Below are 19,132 nucleotides of genomic sequence, written 5' to 3' on the forward strand. Positions count from 1 at the left end.
ATTATGAGCTTAGTTTGATCATATTGAGTTTGAGATGCCCATGGAGATTTAAGAGGAAATATAAAAGTTTGATATATAAACTTGTGTTTAGAAGAAAAGTCTGAATAAGAGATACAAATATGGAAGTAATCCATCTATAAATGGTAATTGAAGCCATAGGGATGGTTACAGTTACTTAGGGAGAGGATATAGTGAGAGAAAATGAGGACAAGGACCAATCCTTGAAGTATTCTGATCAATCCTTGAGGTGGAGGAGCCTATAAAAGAGACTGATAAACAGTTGTCAGAGGTTTACATGGAAAATTGTCATACTGGGGAAGCTAAGGGAGGACTGTTTTAGGAGGGAGGGAGTAGTACATGATTACAAAAGGTGTTGCAAGGACAGGAACGATTATACACAGCATTTTTCATTATATTCAAAATATGGAAGTGACTGACATCACAAGAGCATGTTTGATGGACCAGAAAGTAGCTAGATTAAAGTGGCTATGAGGAGTAGGGGGGCATCCCCAGTGGCTCAGTGGTAAAGAATCCACCTGCAATGAAGGAGACACAGGAGATGCAGTTTCTTTTTGATTCTTGGGTTGGGAATATCTCTTCGAGGAGGAGATGGAAACCCACTCCAGTATTCTTGCTGGGAAAATCCCATGGATAGAAGAGCTTGGTGGGCTACAGTCAGTGGGGTAGCAAAGAGTTGGACATAAATGAGCACATGCATGCATGCATGGGGAGTGGATGGGAGGGGAAATGGTGATACTTTTTGGAGCAAATTTGTCTTTTCTGGGAGAAAAGGTGAAATAATTACCAGAGATTTTTAAAAAAGATGTCAGGGAATAGAAATAGATAACATTTAAATGTTGCTGGCATGTAATGGGGTGGGGCAGATTGAAAATTGAAGGAGGAATTAATAGATGGTATAAACTGAGCAGAAAGGATAGGGTTCAGAACACAATTGGAAGACTTTTTATTGCCTTTGCTGGGTGGAGAGACACTCCCTGTGTAGAATAAGAGGGAAAGGAGAGTGGGAAGATACAGATGTAGGTAAATGTATTGATTTGATAGAAAGGAAGCTGAAGGAGTGGCCTCTATCTGACAGCTTTTATTTTCTCTGTGAAATGAGACCCACTATGAATTACTAGAGAGAAGAAGCAGCAGAGTCAGGGGTAGAGTAGAGATGTGTTGAAAGATACTTACCTAAGAATGTTAAAGTTGCTAATTAGAGGCTGCTCTTCTTCCATCAGTTTGTATGATTTTCCATTAACAGTTTGACAACGCAGATGTAGGCATGAGGAAAGCAGATTGATTTATCCATGATTGGGGTTGTGCTTTCTGGACAAATACCCCATAAAGAAGTTTATGATGTTAGCCAAAAATGGATCAAAACTAGAGACTCTCAAGACTTAAGATAGAAAATAAGGTAAGGAGAGTTGAGGGCTAGTCAATAGGAGAAAGTGACTTCATATTGAAGAGGAAGTGCTTATAGGGCTGGAGAGTAAATGCGGTGAGAACAGTTGAAGCAGCAACTTGAAAGCATAAAGAGTTTGAATTGGGGGATAAGCAGAATGTTTGATTTAGAGATTTTGGACATAGAGCAGTTTTTAGTGAGACAAGGGCAGAATATGACCATGTAGGTGGAGTAGGTTTCATTGAAAAAGACTTTGATGATGGGAAAGATTGAAGGCAGGAGGAGACGTGGACACAGAGGATGAGATGGTTGGATGGCTTCACCGACTTGATGGACATGTTTGAGCAAGCTCCGGGAGTTGGTGATGCACAGGGAAGCCTGGAGTGCTGCAGTCCATGGGGTCATAAAGAGTCAGACACGACTGAGTGACTGACACACATAGAGAAGTGACAGGAACTGTGTCTTCTGACTCTGAGGTATGGAATTTGTGCTTCATAGTGTACATGAATATTATTTTACTGCGGCTGCCATAACAAAATACCACACACTGGGTGACTTAAACAATATAAATTCGTTCTCTCAGCATTCTGAAGGCTAGAAGTCTTAGCTTGAGGTGTTGGCAAGCTTGATTTCTCTTGAGACCTATCCCCTTGGTTTCTAGACAACCACATCCTTGCTGTGTTCTAACATGGCCTCTCCTCTATTCCTGCACATTCCTGTTGTCTCCTTGTGTGTCCAAACTTCCTTTTCATAAGGACACAAGTCAAGCTGGATTAGGGCCCATGCTAATCATCTTTATCACCTCTTCAAAGGCCTTATCTCCATCTATAGATACATTGTGAAAAGTATTGGAGGTTAGAACTTCAATGTCTGAATTTTATGGGGACTCAAATCAGCTCCTAACAATGAAGTATCCATGATGGTGAAAGAACATTGAGAGGACCTTGAGAGGTCCATTAGGCAGGTGACATTCTTGTTGTGTGTGTGGGGAAAGCTTCCCAGTTGGCACTAGTGAAAAAGAACCCACCTGCCAATGCAGGGAACGTAAGAGCGGGTTTGATCCCTGAGTCGGGAAGAAGGCATGGCAGCCCACTCCAGTGGAAACCAGAACTCAGGGCCAAAGGCCCAGAGGATGAAGCTATAAAAGGGATAGAATTCCACAGGTGAGTTTGGTAGTGAGAAAATTTTGGGGTAGAAGGTAAAAGAAGAATCATAGTGCAGTATAAAGGTTGGTATTTAGAAGGAGTGAATGAATAGCATTCACCTGATTGGTTCACAAAGGGGGGAAAAGGAGACACTTGACTTTTTGTTGAATAGGTTGTCTCACAGTGTGGTCACAGTTGGTTCACAAAGGGAGAAAAAAAGGAGACATTTGACTTTTTGTTGAATTAGATGTCTCATAGTGTGGTCAGTGTGTTTTTCCTGATGGAAAAACAGTGGGTTTGCAGTGCCTTTCACAGTATTTTACATTATTTCTTCTGCTAAGTGAATATATTTTCTTTTTTATCTTATACTTTATTATTTCTGTAAAGGAAAGCTATTGATTTTGGTCTACTTATTTTATAACTCAATTAATGGTTCAGATAGTTTCCCAGGAATTATCTTTTTCTAGGTAATCATTCATATCTTTCATAAATAGGGATCATTTGTCTTTTTTCCAATATACTTTTAATCATATTAATTCTAATAATAGTGTTGGCTCTGAAAATCTTTATCATATATTGGGCTATGGTAATGACTGAATTTTATTCTTAGAAAATTTATGCAGCAGTCTAGTTAAAAGTTAATGGAATTTAAGCGACAGTTGGTGACAAAGATGAAAGAAAAAGAATAGCTTTCATAATACAATGCTTAGCTTTTGACTGAATATAGAATGTGGAAGAAGAAGAGGGCTAATGATGATTTCAGCATTTCCACTTAGATGCCTCTTGTGTCCCACTGTTAAATATAGGATTATTTCCTTACAATAAATGTATGGAAGGGTAAAAACTGGGCCAAAGACTATTCATCATTTTAATACTTTTAGCCACAAACTACAAAACTGCATACCAGCTATGTTAATGTACTCCTCCACCAACATTCGGTATCATCATTTAAACTTTTGTTGTTAGATCCATAGGATGACTATGATATCTCATTGTTTCTTTATGAATTCCTAAAATGGCCTTCTCTAACAAGTATTATGTTAATTTTTCTACTGGTATGACTTTAAAATTCAAATGCATTTGGGGTTATCTTTATACATGGTGTGAGGTACAAATGAGACTTTTTTCCTCCAATGAGTGACCTAGTGTTTGTAACTCCAGATGGATAGTATTTTGACAGAGGGAAATGTGACCTGGAAACCAGATGAAGTCAACTGCATTAACGCAGGTTATTTATTAGAATAATTTAGAATAAATATTAGAATATTTATTTATTCTAATATTCAATAACCTCAGATATGCAGAAGACACCACCCTTATGGCAGAAAGTGAAGAAGAACTAAAGAGCCTCTTGTTGAAAGTGAAAGAGGAGAGTGAAAAAGTTGGCTTAAAGCTCAACATTCAGAAAACTAAGATCGTGGCATCCAGTCCCATCACTTCATGGCAAATAGATGGGGAAACAGTGGAAATAGTGGCTGACTTGATTTTTTTTTGGGTCCAAAATCACTGCAGATGGTGACTGCAGCCATGAAATTAAAAGATGCTTACTACTTGGAAGGAAAATTATGACCAACCTAGATAGCATATTAAAAAGCAGAGATATTACTTTGTCAACAAAGCTCCATCTAGTCAAGGCTATGGTTTTTCCAGTAGTCATATATGGATGTGAGAGTTGAACTGTAAGGAAAGCTGAGCGCCGAAGAATTGATGTTTTTGAACTGTAGTGTTGGAGAAGACTCTTGAGAGTCCCTTGGACTGCAAGGAGATCCAACCAGTCCATTCTAAAGGAGATCAGTCCTGGGTGTTCATTGGAAGGACTGATGTTGAAGCTGAAACTCCAATACTTTGGCCACCTGATGTGAAGAGCTGACTCATTGGAAAAGACCCTGATGCTGGGAAAGATCGAGGGCAGGAGGAGAAGGGGATGACAGGGGATGAGACGGTTGGATGGCATCACCAACTCAATGGCCATGGGTTTGACTGAACTCTGGGAGTTGGTTATGGACCAGGGAGGCCTGGCGTGCTGCAGTTCATGGGGTCACAAAGAGTTGGACATGGCTGAGCGACTGAACTGAACTGATTAGAATATTTTATTAGAATAAATTTAAGAGTGTATATTAATTAGTTATTTATTAAATGCAAACTCCTCAACATGATGTTTAAAGCCCTAAACCTGTTATAGAAAACAGGCAGAAAACAAATCAAAATACTAGCTAATATTTACTGAATGCTTACTGTGTACAGCCCTTGCATCCATCATTTTATATACACTTATTATATACACTACCTCATTAAATCCCTGAAATGGTCCTATAAAGTAAGTATTATTGTCATTCCCTGAGGAAACAAAGTGTTAAAAAGTTAAGTAATGGATGCAAGTCACACAGCCAAGTTCTTGGCTGTATTTTACCAACCTTACTTCCTATGCCCTAAAAATACCATATATTTCACAACTCTATGCTTTTTTTTTGATCTGATTTGAAGCACACTGACAGCACTGTTAATTGTAAAGTCAAAGAGGGAAGGGAGAGTAGAAATTCAAATTCATTCATCAACTCATTCATTAACTCAGTGCTTTCAACTTATAGGCAGAGGTTGAAGGGCAGGGGACCTTTGAATAAGGAATAGAAGAGGCAGATGGAGAAGCAATGGCACCCCACTCCAGTACTCTTGCCTGGAAAATCCCATGGACGGAGGAGCCTGGCAGGCTACAGTCCATGGCGTCGCTAAGAGTTGGACACGACTGAGCAACTTCACTTTCACTTTTCACTTTCATGCATTGGAGAAGGAAATGGCAACCCACTCCAGTGTTCTTGCCTGGAGAATCCCAGGGACGGGGGAGCATGGTGGGCTGCCGTCTATGGGGTCGCACAGAGTCGGACACGACTGAAGTGACTTAGCAGAGGCAGAAATTTCTTCTGGCATGAGTAGAATTTATTATTTATCGAGGGAGAGAGGCTATAAACAGAAATTAAATGATGATGTGAGACTCAGGGTACCCTGAAGGTACAATGATGATAAGGATATGGAGCAGAATTGGACAGGGTGCTGTGGTCCCTTGAGAGGTGGCATTTGAGCTGAGACCTGAAATAAGTGAAGGAGGCAAACCGTGTGTTATTTGGGAGGCGGAATGTACAGAGGCTCTAGGCATGTGTGCTTGGCCCCACTTATTCAGTGAACTCTGAAAAGCCTGGGGCTGGGTGGGGAAGTCTGAGAGGCATGGAGGGATGGGAGTCCTGGCTTACAGGATCTTGTTAGACCTTATAAGGACTTCCCAGGTGGCTCTTTGGCAAGGAAACAGCCTGTCAATGCAGGAGACACAGGAGATGTGGGTTCAATCCGTGGGTCAGGAAGATCCTCTGGAGGAGGAAATGGCAACCCCCTCCAGTATTCTTGCCTGAAAAATCCAATGCACAGAGGAGCCTGGCGGGTTACAGACTATGGGGTCGCAAAGAGTTGGACATTACTGAGCGACTGAACACACAGACTTTATAAACTGAGGTAAAGACCTAGGATGTTATTCTCAGCCTGTGCAATGATTTAGGGGTGAGCAACAAGGACTCAATTCTGGTTAGTGGCAGAGAGTGGGGCACCCCTCTGGCAGTGCGGAACTTGGCAATTGACTGAATATCACTGGGTGCGGGGTCAATGACACCAAAATTCTGAAGCCTGTTGAGGCACAGTTGAAGTGACTGAGATTTATGGTGCTGTGTAGACAAGAAGAGATGATTTTCAGGAGAAGAGGATGCAGTCTGAAGATAGGAAGTTGGGAGCACATACATTTAGAGAATGGCAAATGGACCAGGTAGGATTAAAGATGTAGGCGGGAAACTAAGTTATAGCAGAGCCCTGGGCTGAATCACAGAGCATGTTCCAGAACTTTCTGAGTGGAGACTTAGTGGTCTTCTAAAAATGCCCTCACATTTGCTGGGAACCAAAGGCTGTAGTGTGGTTGTCATTAGCTGCAGGTGTAGTCAGATCTGGGTTAGAGGCCAGTCTTGATCACTCACAAACATTGTGAACCTAAAGTAACTTTAATTTCTTTTTTTTTTTTTGTTCCCCTTCATTTCTGTGTGAGCTTTAATGAGACACTGTAAGTCAACTGTATTGCTGGAACAAAATCAGTTCAGTTCAGTCACTCAGTCGTGTCCTACTCTTTGCCACCCCATGAATCGCAGCACGCCAGGCCTCCCTGTCCATCACCAACTCCTGGAGTTTACTCAGACTCACATCCATCGAGTCAGTGATGCCATCCAGCCATCTCATCCTCTGTCGTCCCCTTCTCCTCCTGCCCCCAATCCCTCCCAGCATCAGAGTCTTTTCCAGTGAGTCAACTCTTCGCATGAGGTGGCCAAAGTACTGGAGTTTCAGCTTTAGCATCATTCCTTCCAAAGAAATCCCAGGGCTGATCTCCTTCAGAATGGACTGGTTGGATCTCCTTGCAGTCCAAGGGACTCTCAAGAGTCTTCTCCAACACTACAGTTCAAAAGCATCAATTCTTTGGAGCTCAGCCTTCTTCACAGTCCAACTCTCACATCCATACATAACCACAAGAAAAACCACAGCCTTGACTAGATGGACCTTTGTTAGCAAAGTAATGTCTCTGCTTTTCAATATGCTATTTAGGTTGGTCATAACTTGCCTTCCAAGGAGTAAACGTCTTTTAATTTCATGGCTGCAGTCACCATCTGCAGTGATTTTGGAGCCCCAAAAAATAAAGTCTGACACTGTTTCTACTGTTTCCCTATCTATTTCCCGTGAAGTGGTGGGACCGGATGCCATGATCTTCGTTTTCTGAATGTTGAGCTTTAAGCCAACTTTTTCACTCTCCTCTTTCATTTTCATCAAGAGGCTCATTATTTCCTCTTCACCTTCTGCCATAAGGGTGTTGTCATCTGCATATCTGAGGTTATTGATATTTCTCCCGGCAGTCTTGATTCCAGCTTGTGTTTCTTCCAGTCCAGCGTTTCTCATGATGTACTCTGCGTATAAGTTAAATAAACAGGGTGACAATATACAGCCTTGACATACTCCTTTCCCGATTTGGAACCAGTCTGTTGTTCCATGTCCAGTTCTAACTGTTGCTTCCTGACCTGCATACAGATTTCTCAAGAGGCAGGTCAGGTGGTCTGGTATTCCTATCTCTTTCAGAATTTTCCACAGTTTATTGTGATCTACACAGTCAAAGGCTTTGGCATAGTCAATAAAGCAGAAATAGATGTGTTTCTGGAACTCCCTTGCTTTTTCCATGATCCAGCGGATGTTGGCAATTTGATCTCTGATTCCTCTGCCTTTTCTAAAAGCAGCCTGAACATCAGGAAGTTCACGGTTCACATATTGCTGAAGCCTGGCTTGGAGAATTCTGAGCATTACCTTACTAGCATGTGAGATGAGTAAACCCTTATTAAATGGTGCTGTTACAATAATCAATATTGGGTGATTATTTTACATAATGTTTATGAAATAATTTTATAACATGAAAGCAACTAGGTGTGGAGTGTCAATAATGCTGATAAAACTGAGTTCTTGGTCTTTTCTGTACTGATTTCTAACAGCAGTAGCTCCTATACTCATAACTTCAGACAATAGTAGTCAGTGTTTTATAGAAATATATGTAAAGCAAAATGGTTGTGTTATGTTTTTTCAAAAATGTTCAAATTGCAGGCTTAGATAATTAATTGAAGCTCAGAATAATTCAATTTTGTGGTTTTATAGTAAAATTACAACTTCTCATATTGTAAAATTTGATGATCTTAGTATTTTTGCCCTTAAATTCAGCTAATTAAGGAAGACTTGCTTAAAAGTTGAAGTAGTGATGTTTTTATAATGTATAATTATATATACATTACTCAAAGTAATGTGGGGAAAATATAAAATGAAATTTTGGCCATACATGTAGGTATTGAACCTTTCAATAGTGTGTGTGTATATATATATATATATAAATTATATATGTATAGCTAGTAGTCAATAGTGTGTGTGTATATATATATAATTTATATGTATATAAATTATATATGTATAGCTAGTAGTTAATTTTAATGATTATTATAAAAATGAAGATAAAATGTGCTTCAGTTTTCAATGAAATATATGTGAAATATAGTTATGTCAGAGGCTCAGATGCTTACTGCATCTGAGCTACTCCCTTGAGACCATTAGGTTTTCTATCTAAAACAGAAAATAAAAAATTAAATACAGGTGAATGGAAAGAAATCTAAGTTCACTTTTGAATGTATTTAAGAAAAAAATGGTTCATCTGAAACCAAAACAATATTAATACCTTTGCTATTCCTTCCCTCCCCTTTTCGGTTACTTTGTAATTGTATTTTATTTTCTATTTCCCTGCCTCTCATCCTTTAATGACCTCAGTTTTCTGATTCGTCCTCTTTGACCTGCACAGAAACTTGCTTAAGCATTCAGTGAGTTTTTTATAAAATTCTGTGGTCATTTAATTTGCTGTGGGAGGTCGTTTTGGGAGCTTTGTTCTCTAACTTTAGAAGTGAAAGGCTACTGCCAAGTCCTAATTTTTATTTTTCCTCCTGTCAGTAGTATTTTAAGGATAATCCAAATATTTCCCACTCTGTTTTCATAATTACTCTTGTCCTAATTTTATTTTGATATTGGATCACTTTTTTTTTTTAAGATACATGCTTAAAATATATTTATTTTAGAGAAAAAACATACAAAATGTATCAATTTGTATCATTTAAAAAGTTTTGAAACTATGTATAATCATACAACCATTACAGTAATTTTACATCACTATAATTGGACAATTTCCATCAAGTTAAAATGTCCACTCCTGCTTCTTTGCAGTCAGGTCTCCCCTTCCAAATCTTTCCTTTCATATCTAATCTTACTTCATAGTGTTATGTGTTTCTCAGAAGGTAATAAAAATACAGTCAATTTGCAGTCTTTTGTATCTAAATTTTTTCACTTACCTTAATGTTTTGAGAATTCATCCATGTTGTTACATGTATCAGCAATTCATCTTTTTGTGTTAGACACTGGTTTAATCCAGATTTTGGCTATTATAGACATGGATTAGTGTTTGGATAAAGTGATATTTTAATTCATATTATGATCACCAGGAATATTGTGCTGTAGTTTTTGTTTTTCTTGATGAGGTCTTTCTGTTCATGATATGTTTCTCTATCAGTGTATTATCAGAATATTATTACTTTTGTAAAAAGATTTGGAAAATAGCTCTTTTAGAAATGTAGAATTCCAATTAAGTCATCTGATTAAATGCATTCTTAACCTGTTGATCTTCCTTTTTCCATTTAAAATATTTAATGGCTTGTTATCAAGGCTTATCTCTCTGGTGTGTGTGGTTTAACCCAGATGTATAGAAACATAACAGAAAGAAGTAGTCTTACCTGAAAGCTTTGGTCAGCCACGTTGTTTGGCTGTTATCATGGTACCTGAGAAGGAGGCTTTTCCACGGATAATGTTCACCTGAATGCAGTGAATTTTCTAGTAATGTAAGTTTCTTATTATTCTATTTTCTATTAGTGATGTTTAGCCTTGATAATCCAGAACTATTAATGGAATAAATAGATTTTTCAAGTTGCTCGATTTTGCTTGCATTATGTAGTGTCACATAAAAGCATAAAAGCTTATAACCTCATTAAAACTTGTTTCCTATAAGTGAATCCTCTAGCATTAATGTATTAGGAAATATCTGTCTCCTCATAAAAGTCTCAAAATAATTTGTCTTAGCATAAAATTTTAATAAAACTTCCCCTTCTTATCTGTTTAGCTCTGCTAGGCAATTATGGACTTCTCTGAACACCATCTGCTCTAGAGGCCATAAAGAAACATGCTTCTCCCTTTCAACTGATCTTTAGCAATGCACACTTGTTAATTCTATTTTGTTTTTGAAAAAATGTAAAAAGGAAAGACTAATCTCCTTTGGGTGACTTTCTTTCCTTGGAAAAAGGACATCTCTGTAGTTCCAGCCCCTTGTGGAGGAGAGGTTTTTTCTTGGAATGTACACTACATAGAGCTGGGTGTATGTACTTGGAATCCCTTCTGTAATTTCTCATTTCCTCCTCCTTCTAGCTTCCTAGGTTGGCTTTCTTGGTTCACATAAGGTTTTCCCCCTGTTTTTGTGGTGATAATCTTGTTGCTTGAGGAGCTCCTCCACCGTTTCAGTGCTGTGTATACTCACTCCGCGACAGAGGGGACACCACAGTGCCTCTTATACTGTGACTGTTTCTGGCTTTGGCATCAGTTTGCTTTTTCCGTATAACTACAGTCTGAATGATGGTGTCACCTCTTCTGTTTTCCCACCACAATCACAGTTGTCCTAATAACACCCTTGATATTCCCCTCTCCTCTCCTGCTCCTAAGAGGCATCACTTTTTTCTTAGCTAAGCGTAATGGCATCTTGGAAACGCACGTGCGCGCATGTGTGTTTATATGTGTGTTTGTGCTCAGTCGCTCAGTCATGTCTGACTCTTTGCGACCCCATGGGCTGTAATCCACCAGGCTCTTCTCTCCGTGGAATTTTTCAGGCAAGAATACTGGAGCGGGTTGCCATTCCCTCCTCTAAGGGATTTTCCCACCCAGGGATTGAACCTCTTAGGTCTCCTGCATTGGCAGGCATATTCTTTACCACTGTGCCAGCAAAATACATGCAATAATCCTCAGACGCCATTAATTTTTCCTGGTGTATCTTCTGAAGAGGTGACTAAATAGTTTCTTCTATAGGGGATGGAATGTTCAGTGCTGCAGTAATTTTTAATGTGGGCCACCCAAACAATATCAAAATAGAATCAGGAAAAATAGTAGTATGATGATAAAAATTTATATTCTTTTTTTCCCATTTGTCAGTATAGTTGAGAAAAAGGGTCAGGAAATATAGAGGGAAAATGAGATAACACTTAAAAATATTGAATATGTGTAATAAATATTTTTTTTAAAGAACTGATAATGCTTTATTTATCTTCTCACCTTTGTGGTAGCTCCTGCTTTTCTGAATCCTCAGGGAAATTTCTTTTGTAGTTTGCCTTTAGTTAAACCTGTTGGGAAAAACGGAATTAAAGTAACAGGCAGCTTCAAGAGGTTCAGTACCTGTCAATCTTTGATTTTAAAACCTTGTCAGTGTTAACGAAATATGGAGTCAGTCCTTTTGGAGTCAACTTTTTGTTTTAAGGACTGATTTTCTCACGCAAGGTTGATATGGCATGAGTGACATTAATTTAATGCTGAGAGCTCTGCTTCCATCAGAACCACTTTGCCCCTCATAGTCTCTAAACTATTTATGTGTGTGCAAATTTCCTGTAATACAAATCCTATGAAGTGGAGTAATATTAACTTTAATTGTCTTTTATTTTGTCTCTTCCTCTCTCTTTGCTAGCCTTCAATATTCCCTCTTTGGCATTTGATTTTATTGCTTGGATACTTAATTTGGAAAGCTGATCTTAAATTCTGTCTGTTTTAATTTGGTAAATGGATAGACCTTTTCATTGCTTTCACACTGTCCGAGTTTGAAAAATTTGGTTTGTGTAAGCCAAAGCTGCCTGGATGTTTACAATCCTACTCAATAAGCAAAGTATGCTCTGTTTAATTATAATGCCATGGAAACTAAATATTTCCCAGTATTTGGTCTACTGTATGACCCTTTTTGAGACACATTATAGGTATAGTATCTACTTCCCTAGTGGCTCAGACGGTAAAGCGTCTGTCTACAATGCGGGAGACCTGGGTTCAGTCCCCGGGTCAGGAAGATTCCCTGGAGAAGGAAATGGCAACCCACTCCAGTATTCTTGCCTAGAAAATCCCATGGACGGAGGAGCCTGGTTCAGGCTACTGTCCATGGGGTTGCAGACAGCTGGACATGACTGAACGACTAATACCTGTCTCCTGTCATGGGTAGAGTAAGGCTGATAATAACAATACTGATTTATTTAGGTTTGGTTCCTTGGCATGATTAGTAATACTACATATTTTAAGTATTAAAAAAAGGAAAAATCAAATATGCTGAATTCATTTGATAAGATTTAATTTTATTATTTCTATAAAGCATAGGATCAGGAAGAAATGCAAAAGAAGGAGTGATGCCTTATCTACAGAGATTAAGGGGATAGAATACATAATTCTCTTACCAATGATTTATGAAAGTGTATGTACTGTGAAAAATCTGGGGGCTTTTTGTTCTTGTTGTTGACTACATTTAAGATGCAAAGAGATATAAAGGGATACTTTTATTGTATATCATCTGCTAGTCTGTATGACTCTTGGTATTATTTGTATTCTAAGATGACAGTATTGACACATGTGCCCTTAAGTTTGAAATTTCGGAAAAACACTGTGGTGACTTTTGTGATTTCTAATCTTCTGCTGTCACAAAGTGCTGGTAATTTTCTCGTCCACATTTTGTAGAGTGTATTGCTCCTCTGATGAAGAATCCTCAGTTTAGAGGTGAGAAAATTGAGAGTGAGAGACTGAGCAGTGTAACATATTGCTTAAAAGCCTGGACTCTGGAACAAGGGACTTCCCTGGTGGCTCAGACATTAAAGCATCTGCCTACAGTGCAGGACGCCCAGGTTCAATCCCTGGGTCAGGAAGGTCTCCTGGAGAAGGAAATGGCACCCCACTCCAGTATTCCTGCCTGGAAAATCCCATGGATGGAGGAGCCTGGTAGGCTACAGTCCATGGGGTTGCAAAGAGTCGGACACGACTGAGCGATTTCACTTTCTTTCACTTTCTAGAACAAGACCACCTGGTTTCAAATCCTGGCATTGCTAATTACCATCTGAGTGACTTTAATTAGTCAAGTGGACTTATTGATAGAGTTAGAGTGCATGCACACATATCTATTATCTAAATATATATAAAGTACTTTGTAACATTGCCTGGTACATAATATGCTCCTGAAAGTGTTACTTATTATTGCTGTTATCATTTTTATTATGATCTATGTGACCACATAGATTGTCCTTGTCAGTCCTGGATCAGAGTTTTTATCTTTTGTCCATATGCTATTGCCATGATTCATATGCCCTAGAATGCTATGTTGTAGTATACCCTACCTCTATCTATAGTTCAAAGACATGCAGAAAAATGATCCATGCTATGGCATAGAGGGTTACTTGTGTGCCAACTAGTAAGTGGTACAGAAGAAACCAAGTCCAAAACTAAAGAATATTTAGTTCATATTCATTATAATATATATATATGAATGAAGAGAGAGAGACAGAGAGACACATTCACATGCATACTTTTTTCCCTCATTTTTTTCTCATTTCTTGTTTGTTCCTTTGTTAAACCTCATGCCATCCTTCATGCCATCTAGGCACATGTTTCTTAGCTTTTTATCTTGCATTGTTAAGTGTATAAATGTCTTTTCCTATACTAAATGTTGTAGCAAGTTTTGTTTTTTCACTTGTTCATGGCCCCATACCATGCCACACAGTTTGGGGTTTAGCTGTGTATTTCTCTGAGAACAAGTTGCAGAAAACTCTGATGCAAATTGACTGAAAATAAAAGAGAAAATGTATGGTATCACATGGCAAGTGCTTCACAGACAGGGCAACTCAGGGAACAGTGTGCCAGAGTCTCACCTCTGCTTCTCTTTGCTTCTTTTTTTCTACCCTCCTTTTTTTTATTGGTTTGGTCTTCAAGATGATAGCAACATAATTATAACAATTCCAGGCATTGCATTTAGATAAAATGCATCCAGAGGAATAAAGGAAACATCAGCTGGTCTGTATCTCTGTAGCATTCTTAAGGGCAAGAAAATCTTGCCCAAATGTCTTCTCAGATATTTTCTCATTTCTCATTGGCCAGATTTGTGTTACATCTCGTAATTTACCTTATCATTGGCAAGGGCAATTGGCTTACGATGTTTGGCAAAGAATAATAATTTAGGTGGAATAGAGACTGGAAAATTGTTTTCTGTAAGGGGCCATATAGTAAATATTTTTATTTTGCAGGTCACGTGTAATCTTTTGCAGGGTCACGCGTAATCTTTTGCAGCCACTGAACTCTATCTCTGCATATAAACAGTATGCAAATGAACCACAGTGGCTATATTCCAACAACCATGTTTATTGACATTGAAATTTGAATTTCATATAATTTTCACATCATTGAATATTCTTCTTTTTTATGTTTTCCCCAGCTAGTCTTATCTCCCAGGCTGTACAATATTGTACATCTATAACATATGTAATACTGTACATCAACTGCTGCTGCTAAGTCACTTTAGTCGTGTCTGACTCTGTGTGACCCCACAGACGGAAGCCCACCAGGCTCCTCAGTCCCTGGGATTCTCCAGGCAAGAACGCTGGAGTGGGTTGCCATTTCCTTCTCCAGTGCACGAAAGTGAAAAGTGAAAGGGAAGTCGCTCAGTCATGTCCGACTCTTAGCGACCCCATGGACTGCAGCCTACCAGGCTCCTTCGTCCATGGGATTTCCAGGCAAGAGTACTGGAGTGGGGTGCCATTGCCATCTCCGTACATCAACTATACATCAATAAAAAATAAAAAGGTGATATTGGAAAAAAAAAATGAATGGCAGATGGATTTGAACTATGGGACATAGTTTTTCAATACAAATCAACCCTCAGGACCACTACAAGTTATTTTGACTAAGGAAATTCTAATCTTGATATTTACACAAGTTCCATCTTAATATTTACACATGTTCAAGTAACTTTATTTTCTACATCATTTAGACATATAAAGAATATTCATTTTTCTTCTCTGAATCCAATTTTTTGGGGAAAAAACCCATAGGAAATTATCTTTGTTTTGAGAGTTTTTTTTTTAAATTGAGGTATATGTTTTAGGTATATGGAAAAGTGATTGAGTTATATATATATACACACAACAAATATACATGTGTGTGTATATATATATACTTTTTCATTATAGGTTGTTACATGATACATAATATACAATTTCCTGTCCTATACAGTAGGTTCTAGTTGTTTATTTATCTAGTGTGACTCCATAAGATTTATTTATACTTTTCATCTCCTGCTTTTGTAATTAAGGATATGTACACATCATTGCAAATTGTGTAAGAAGCATATAGGAAAAGTATGACACTCTGAGAGGCAAATCTTGGGACTTAATTTATACAGAACCTCAGAAGGCCTTTTGTAAAAAAGGACCAATTAGAATCAGAAGGATGAGTATGCACTGTGTGTGTGTATGTGTTGGACACAGCAAATATTAAGACCTCTGAGCCTGAAAGAGCTTAGACTTTAAATGCCAGTTTATCAAAGTCATTGTGGTCAATGAGTGGGAGACAGATGAGAGAGAGCACTCTTTGATTCATTGAACAAAATGTTAAGTTCCAGGTACTTGGCTAGATACTTGAGATATGAACATAATAATACAGTCTTTCTCAATAACTTTACAATTCAGTGAGGGGTGATAAATTACACTATAATGTGCTGGATGCCATGTAGAGTTCTGTAGAAAGTGCTGGGGATCCACTGAGTAGAGGAAAATTTCTCTCCTTTGAGGGATTCAGTGAAGCCTCCCAAAGGAAGTCATATTTAATACATCAGAACTTTGTTTGCTGTAAGCTTCTTGAACACTAGCAGCTGGTTCCTTTGACTTCATTATTGAGTCCCTTAGCAGCTAGTCTATGTTTTTATCTTGTTATTTGCAATTGGTCACACATTGCTTTGCACCTATTCTTTTGTCCTTTCCCCCCCTCGTTTGTATCTGCGTTTTTATTAGATAATGAGGGACTAGAGAGTTAAAAATTCTCTCTTGACTGGATACAGAGGGAGAATATTCAGAAATGGAGAGGAAGACTTACTTCAATAATTAAATGAAAATATGGAATTAATGAAAAGTAAAACTCATGTATAAGCAAAAGAATAGAAGAGTGAATCTCAGTTGGCTAATACTCATTTAGTAATGAAGTCAGATCAAAATTGTTACGCAGCCAGTTATATGTTAGTGCTGGATTCATGTATTTATCATAAAGGATCATTAAAGGGTAGTGAAAAGTATGTGTGAAAAGCAATTACAGCAAAAGAGGTAATTTGAAATTAAAATAACAGTAACAATATCCTAAAAAAATGTCTTGCATGAAAATTGGAAAGAAATATAGAAGGAGTGGTCAAACAATTACCATCTGTCTATTAAAGAGGCATAATTTTGCCAAGAAAAGAACAAACAGGTGTTTAGTTATTGCAATGAACTGTTGATTGTGAGCTAAACGTATGCTGGTTGACACTGTTTGATTGCCCCAATTATTATAATGACCAATATTGCTGTATTCTGAACAATTATGCATGGCCAGGAAAATGGATGTTTAAACAGCTACACATGAGAAACTTAGAGTAAAATAAAATACTCAAAAAACTGCACTCTGAAATGTTGGAAAAGAAGTAATTTTAGTAGCATACAGGCTATGAAGAATTTTTCTTACTTTTTACAGAATAAATAAAAATATTATTAGCTCTAAATATTTTGAGAGATGTTTGTATAACTGAAAAATAATCCTAAAATTTTAGGTAATTAATTACAACATTAAAAATAAAGCACAACAGCAAATCTGGTCAATGAGTAGATAGATATGATAAAATTTACATTATGATAGTAATTTCATTACATACATTCATAAAATAAATTAGGGAAAGTATTTTTTTTACTTTAAATAAAAAACATGCTTGCATAGATAAATTTGTAGGCGGTATTATACTTTATACTACTTTCCTTTTAACTTCATATCACATTCTCTGAATTATGGAGGGAAACTATAAATTTGACTTTTGCTTAGTCTATAGCTGTAATTTTTATATAAATTAAGTATAAATTTGAATTTTGCTAAGTATAAATTTGATGTTTGCTAAGTATAAGTTTGCTTTTGCTTAGTTATAACTGTAACTTTTATATAAATTGTAATTTTCAAATATCCTTTGAAAAATATTATCAGTAGGGATAATTAGTTTAAAAGTTTAAGTTGTCTAATGGCAACTATTCTGGACTAATTTCTGGGAGTAGACTTTTGGGAGTGACTTCAATTCTGGTCTTTCTTTGCTTACTCTTGAATTTGTCAGCCGCATGCTAGCAAAAACTGACTTTAATTAAGAAAGTACCTAGTAAGATTCCAGAATTTACTTCTGTTTTTGCTCATGTTTTTTAAAAACTGGGCTGACCCTAGGAGATGTTTAATATTAAACAGTATTTAAAATATCTGCTTTGCACTTTGAACCTTTACAACTTTAGTTTTTGCTTTGGTTGCCTCCCAATTTTGATTGATTGAAGGGAGCTGCAACATTCATCTGTGTGCATGTTTTTCTTTGAACATTAGTTTTCAACTACTTTGGATAAATATCAAGGAGGGCAGTTGCTGGATCCCATGGTAAGAGCTTGTTTAGTTTTACAAGAAACTACTAAATGGTCTTCCAATAACATTTTGCATTCCCGTTACCAGTCTATGAGAGTTCTTGTTGCTCTACAACCTCTCCACATTATCAGTGTTCTGGATCTGGGCCATTCTAATAAGTGTGCAGTGGTATCTCATTGTTTTAATTTGCTTTTTCCTAATAAAATATGGTGAAGCATCTTCTCAGGTATTTATTTGACATCTACATATCTTCTTTAATGAAGTGTCTGTTCAGGTTTTTGGCCCATTTTTAAATCAGATTGTTTTCTTGTTGAGATTTATGAGTTCTTTGTATATTTTGGATAACAATCCTTTATCAAGGTCTATCTGGCAAATTCTCCAAATCTGTGGCTTATCTTGTAATTCTCTTGACATTTTCATTTGCAGAGTGAAAGTTTTAAATTTTAATGGAGTCTAGCTGTCAGTCATTTCTTTCATAAATCTTTGGTGTTATATCTAATATCCAAGGTCATCAGGGTTTCTCCTCCGTTGTTTTATAGGAGTTTTACAGCTTTGCGTTTTGCATTTAGTTCTGTGATCCGTTTTGTATTGATTTTTCTAACAGATTGAGATTTATTTTTTTACACATCCAGTTGTTCCAGCAGCATTCATTAAAGAGACTGTTTTTGATTCATTCTGTTGCCTTTGTTCCTTTCTCCTTTTTCAAAGATCAGGTGACTATATTTATGGGGAGTCTCTTTCTGGGGTCTCTGTTCTATTCTGTTGATCTATTTGTCTATTCTTGTGGCAAGTATCACATTCTCTTGATTATTGTAGCTTAATAGTAAATTTTAAAGTTGGGTAGAACCAGTCCTCTAATTTTACTCTCCTTCCAAACCATGTCCAATGTTTCACAATAGCAGCAGTTGAAAACAAAAGGGAGTGAAATGATATTTTCAATATATAGAAGGAAAGGGTTCCTGACTTGGAATTCTATTCTTTTTTTTAATTTAATTTTATTTTTAACTTTACAATATTATATTGGTTTTGCCATATATCAACATGCATCCGCCACAGGTATACACGTGTTCCCCATCCTGAACCCTCCTCCCTCATCCCTCCAACCCCAAGCATCCAGTATCATGCATCAAACCTGGACTGGCGACTCGTTTCATATATGATATTATACATTTTTCAATGCCAGTCTCCCAAATCATCCCACCCTCTCCCTCTCCCACAGAGTACAAAAGACTGTTCTATACATCAGTGTCTCTTT

At 37.4% G+C, this 19,132-nt stretch overlaps 1 protein-coding gene across 4 annotated transcripts in view; it reads left to right on the plus strand.

The window, feature by feature from the left end:
- Window positions 1-19,132, plus strand: part of NELL2 (neural EGFL like 2) — a 464,213-nt gene that overhangs the window by 202,980 nt on the left and 242,101 nt on the right. The gene's annotated exons all lie outside the window — the stretch shown is intronic.

Source organism: Bos taurus, chromosome 5 (genome assembly GCF_002263795.3).
Source record: "Bos taurus isolate L1 Dominette 01449 registration number 42190680 breed Hereford chromosome 5, ARS-UCD2.0, whole genome shotgun sequence".
In the NCBI taxonomy this organism is placed as follows: domain Eukaryota; kingdom Metazoa; phylum Chordata; class Mammalia; order Artiodactyla; family Bovidae; genus Bos; species Bos taurus.